Source organism: Elephantulus edwardii, unplaced genomic scaffold (assembly GCF_000299155.1).
Source record: "Elephantulus edwardii isolate Elephantulus edwardi_28Jun2011 unplaced genomic scaffold, EleEdw1.0 scaffold00293, whole genome shotgun sequence".
NCBI classification, from domain to species: domain Eukaryota; kingdom Metazoa; phylum Chordata; class Mammalia; order Macroscelidea; family Macroscelididae; genus Elephantulus; species Elephantulus edwardii.
The window spans coordinates 1,163,196-1,169,321 of NW_006400043.1; the positions used below are offsets into that span (position 1 = coordinate 1,163,196).

The following is a 6,126-nucleotide window of genomic DNA, read 5'->3' on the forward strand; positions in this document are numbered from 1 at the left end:
AAAAATTGCATTAGGGAAATTTGTGTCAGAGACCTGTCCAAAGAGCTAAAGAGCTAAGATGTCAGTCTAGAGACTAACATGTGCTTGATTCAGTGCATAGTCTTAGCAATGACTTGCTATGCATCAGAGAGCTAGATAAGACTAAGGATGGCAGAAGAATCAATGCTCTGTGTTGTGCTAGCAAAGATACTGAACTTGCCACGGAACGTCAATAGAACTAGCAGGTCTGTTCTGAGGAAGAGGGTGACACCAGACTGCCCCTAGGAGGCAAGGATTTTGAAGCTCCTTTTTATGTACTTTGAGCATGTGACAGGAGGGACCGATCATTATACTTGGAAAGGTGGAGGGACAGTGTAAGAGAGAAGGACCCAGGATGAGATGAATTGACACAGTATCTGAGGCAATGGGGGCATTTGTACCAGAGACAGTGAGACTGGCTCAGGATAGGGTGGCTTTCAAAGCTATTGCCCACATATTCACTATGAATTGCAGGCAACTCAACGGCACATAACAACAACCACAAACTACATCAGGAAACAGAATAAGGTCAAGAGTTAATAGTACGGAAGAAAAGAAGTTCAAGATTCAGTGAAGTTATTGTGGGAGGGTGGTGGGCGAGGGAAGCCTCCAGGGATTGAAGGAATGACAAATGACATGTTTCAACAAACAGATTTAGCCCTGGCCTTATTCATTAGTCTTTGCCGAGGAATTTGAAGACAGTTACTTGGACAACTAAATAGACGAGATCTATGTTAATTCGTATTAAAACAAAAAAGATGATCCAACATAATGCAGAAATTAACATCACATACAAGTAGAATTTTGCTGGAGATTATTAAAATATGGTCATGGCAGTACATTGACAAGCTTCAGCTAATAATTTAAGATGAGTTCAGGTAAGGCTGTGGAATAAGATATAGTATTGCCAATATTAGATGCAACTTGACTGAAACCAGAAGACATCAGAAATAAATTTATGTATGTCTTATTTTTTGTTTTTTTTTTTAAAGTTTTTATTGTTGGTTGCAGATGGACTTTAGGTTTTGTTGAAAGCAGCCACGCCCATGGACTGCACATAGTCTTCAAAAGCAATTATCTGTCCTTCCAGTATGTCTGTGCTAACTTTTATCATCTTCAACTACACACTGTATCTGAAGCTTCTTAACTCCATATCCCACTGGTACTAGCTTGGAAGAGCCTCAAACCAAGCCATCTGCTGAATACTTCTAACACACTCTTCCAGTTTTGCCATGCCAGTTTCATCATCCCAAGGCTTCACGTGTAGTAAGATTGAAGACTTGGAAACTTGTGCAGGCTTTTTGGCCTTCTTTGACTCATATTGTGCAAGACGTTCTTCTCTCAGCTTTTTTGCTTTATTACTTTCCTTTTCATCATCAGATCCAAAGAGATCAATATCATTGTCATCTTTACTGTCTGCAGCTCCACTTCCTGTGGTGTCTTCCACATTAGCAGGGCCATACTTGCCTAACACTTTCTTCACTCCTGGAAGGCTGGCCTTTTCCTTCTCATAAGACTTAATGTGATTATACCAGTGTAGGGCTTGACACAGGTCAGCAGGTGGGGGGCTGGATATGTCTTCAATCACTGCCACGTCTGCTTGCCAGTTAATCATTGAGGACCTGGAAGCTGGTGGCAGTCTTGAGGTCTCTGAGGCCCATGATGTTGGCTGTACATGGAGCTAGGCAGCAGTGGAGGCCAGGAATAGGGAAGGAAGTCAGCCACAAGCATTCAAAGAGAGGATAAAAAGGCTATGCATGCTGTCTTGACTCTACAGACCCCTTCGACTGTGTGGATCATATCATTGGGAATTTCAACTAGATTAATCAAATTCAATTCTATATAATGGTCAACATATGAAGTGATGTCATAATGGTTGTTTTTTTATTTACCAATTAGAGAAAGTAAGATAATTCACATTGTTTTTTTCTTGATGAACTTCACTAGAAAATTATTAGGAATAGACTATCTAGCATTAGTATCTGAGGTGAAAATCATGAATCATTCTAGGTCTATAATTTTAAACATACATAAAAAAATGTGGTTTGGTATTAGTCTTTGAAATCAGCTATCAGAGAAATATACAATAAAATAATACCCAGCATAGGTCTTTTCCAGATACTCTGTGTTTTACATTTATTTCCTCAATTAATTCTCATAAGAACATGGTACATCATTTATTATCATCATAATTTTTGAGGTAATAAAATTCTAAAACTCTGAGGTACATACTACCTAGTTCAAGATGACTATTAGTAAGACTCAGGAATGTGACTTAATTAAATGTTGTTTGTTTTTTTTAAATTCAATGATAGCAGTAACATACACCTAGTTTTATGACACAATATAGACTACAAAATGTAAGATTAGCATTTTTAAATAATACAGAAAAAAATCTCTAAGGGATGATGAACCTAAATAACAAAGTGTAATTCTACCAAGGTAGATATACTTCTAGAACAGAAAGAAGACTCCCGAATACCTGAGATAGATTGACAGCTTGTCACTTACTATCACAAGGTAACTTACTCCTCTCTGTAGAATTCATAAAAAAAAATTTCATTTGTTCTGTGGAACAAAATCATAGAGCTCTGGCCTTATGCTTGCCACATGAGTTGCCTATAAACTGATGGATTGATTTTAATTTGACCTTGGCAGCTTTTGTTACCCTCTGAGGTATTAATCTTGCTCTGTTCCAGACCTTTTCCTTGAACTCTGCCTTTGGACACTACCCTTCTTCTGAAGATTTCTCCCTTGGGCTGTAGGCAGGTTGTCAATCATAACTTTGTTGGCCATGACTGATATGGTGCGTCAAACTCCTTACTAATTTCACGAGACCTAGATTTTGGTAAGGTACCTTAGCTCCCTAAAAGAGTAATAAATATTTTTAGTATGTAATTTTTAAAAAAGCAGTTATTCAATGATGATATTTTAAAACCTTGAAACAATAGCTGTATTAACAATATTTTTTGCCTTATAGAGATTAACAAGGTACTACAAAGTTACTTCAAATTCTATTAATTCACCTTAGCATGGTTTATTGTACATTTACACAGATGTATATAGGAAATTTGGAAAATATCAAACATATCCAAATGACTTTTTATGTAATAGGAGAGACTTTTTTTATTTCAAAAATTATGGCTGTCATATCTGTCCAATTATTCTTTTACTCTTAATTACAATAAATATTTATATATCCATTTGCTGCAGAGAGTCAAGGGCTGTTGTTTGCAATATTGACTGAAGCTCAACATCCAGAAAATTCTCATCACAGGGCCAACTAGTAGCACCATGAGATATTTAGAAGAAATTGAGATTGTTAACAATTTCCACTTGTTAGCTTCTTTAATCAACACCGTTGGCACTAGCAGTCAAGAAATCAAAAGACAAATGTCTTTGGGAAAATCTGCTGTCAGGAACCTCTTCAGAGTGCTGAGAAGCAACAATATCAGTCTAGAGATAAAGGTGTGCTTAATCCAGGCCAGGGTCTTCACAATCACTAGCTATGTATCATAGAGCTGGACAATGACTAAAGAGGGTAGAAGAATAGACCCCTTTAAGTTTGCGTGCAGAAGAGTATTGAACGTAGCATTGACTCCTAAGAGAACTAATAGGTATGTCTTGTATAAGGAAAATCAAGCTGGTCCTTAGAGGCAAGGATATTGAGGCTGTGTCTCACATATTTTGGATATACTGCCAGGAAAGACCAGTCCTTGGAGAAGGATATAATGCTTGGAGGGATGGAGGGTCAGTCGTAGAGGAAGACCAAGATGAAATGGATTAACACAACAACTTGGGTAATAAGGGTAGGTTTGTCAAAGACAGTGAGCTTGATTCAAAATAGAGTAAGGTTCATATCTGTTGCTTATGAGTAACAGTTGACTTGATGGCATATAACAATAACAATATACAACAAATGTGAACCAACATAAAATTCTGATTTTATTTACTATTCTTATTTATTTTTCTGCCCAATCACATCAACAGACTTTCTTCACTTTCATAGTACAATCTAGAGCGATTCCTTTAAATAGCTGTAACAAGAAGAAATGGGACCTTCTATTATCAATAGAAAATACATTGATTGAAATGCAACGTTGTTGTTACTGTGTTGTTAAGTGTCATTGAGTTGACTAAGACTCATAGAGACTCTTTGAACTACAGATTTGGTATGAATCTTGTTCTATCTACAACCATTCTCTCTGATAATGTGAATCCCGTTACTATAACTATAGTATCAAGTTATGTTTTTTAAGCTGTTTCTCACCCTTCAACTTTATTAGCATACTTTCTTTTAACAAATATTGGTTCATCCTTACAATTTTTCCAAAGTATGTGAGATGAAGTTTCACAATTATTGCCTTCAAGGCGTATCCTGGCCATACTTACTCCAAGAAAAACATGTTTGTTATTTCAGTAATCAATGATATACTCAGTATTCTTCATGCACGCCACAATTCAAAGACATTCACTCTTCTCTCATCATTGTGCACCATTTACCTTCATGAAAAACAGGAAGCTATTCAAAAGACCAGGGTTTGCATTAGGCACATCTTAGTCTCTAAGCTGACATTGAACATTTTAAAACTTTGCAGAGGTCATGGACAGCAGATTTTTCTCACTTTTTATATCATAATTCATTTACATTATATTTTATTCATGTGCATTGTGTTCCTTGCACACCTGGCTACCTGGTCAAACCCTCCTTTCCCCAGCCACCTCTTAATATGAGCACAAGTCACTTCTCTGATTTCTTGCACCACACACTGCTACTTGTCTCTCACACACTGTTGTCTATCTCTTGTTCAGAGGAATGTTAGTCCAAATCCTATGTAACAATTTTAGGGAAAGATTTTTGCTTGAGACAGTAATGAGTAAGATCCTTGCCACAGTGCTTCTGCTGAGTTTTGTGACTTACTCTCTCTGTTTACATTGCTGACACAATGTGATAATTCCAAGATCAGGATAGGGCTTTTCTAGATTTGAAATGGTGGTGGTGTTTATTTGAAGGTTTGACACTGAAGATATCCTTTCCTGAAAGATGAGGTTAAGGTAGCCAATGCAGTTCTGGGAGAAAGGTGTTACCTGATCAAGGAGATTATAATGAGCTCTCAGATCCCAAAGGGAAGAGACATGTCACCCATGCTTGGGGGTAGGCAGGACAGTTAATATATTGATTATTTCTGTAAAGAAAGTGTCTTTCATCTGATAGGTAAAAATGCTCGTCTCTCAGATATTGTTCTAACACTGTTGTTGTTGTTGTTGTTGTTAAGTGCGGTCGAGTCATATACGACACATAGCATGGAAGAACTGAGCACTGTTCATAGAGTTTCTGGAGGCAAGCCATTTCGGAAGTGGATGTCACTCCTGCTTCCAAGCTTGTTTTAACCGGGAGCTCCACCAAACACTGTCCACCATGGGTAAGCCATTATCACCTTTGGCATATCAGTGTCACAGCATTTAGAATCATAGCAACCATGAGATACTTCTGTACCACAAATGCACAGACCAGTGCCATACCTTGTAGAAAATGTTTGACAAAAAACAATTAAAACCGGGCCTGAGTGCCACAGATTAAAATCATCAACCTTGAGCTTGGTCGCATAACTTTCTGTCCACTAGGCCAATGTAGGAAGAAGGATTGGCCTTCCACTTCAGACATATAACAGGTCTTTGAAAATACCGTATAGCAGAACATAAGAATAGACTAACAGATATGGCAACTGAAGCTTTAAACTTGGAAACACAAAGGAGGAGAAATAGTTGTAAGAAGACATTAACAATTGGTATGTGGAATACAAGGATCATTAATGTAGGAAAACTAGACATTGTAAAGAAAGAATAAAAGGCATAAATATTGACATACAGGTATTAGTGAAATGAGATGGATAGACATGAGACATTTTGAATCCTATGATCATATGATCTATTATGCTGGAGATGAAAAGGTGAGGGGAAAAAAGGGAGTCGCTTTCATAGTTAAACAGGCCATTTCTAGATTTGTCTTAAAATACAGTATTGTGAGTGACAGGATAAAATCCATAAGCATACAAGGAAGACCTGTTAATGCCATTATCATTTAAATTTATGTCCCTAAAACTAGAA

At 37.2% G+C, this 6,126-nt stretch overlaps 1 pseudogene; it reads right to left on the reverse strand.

Annotated features, from left to right (window-relative positions):
- Positions 1-1,036: 1,036 nt before the first annotated feature.
- LOC102850972 lies at positions 1,037-1,679 on the reverse strand (annotated as a pseudogene).
- Positions 1,680-6,126: the final 4,447 nt, after the last annotated feature.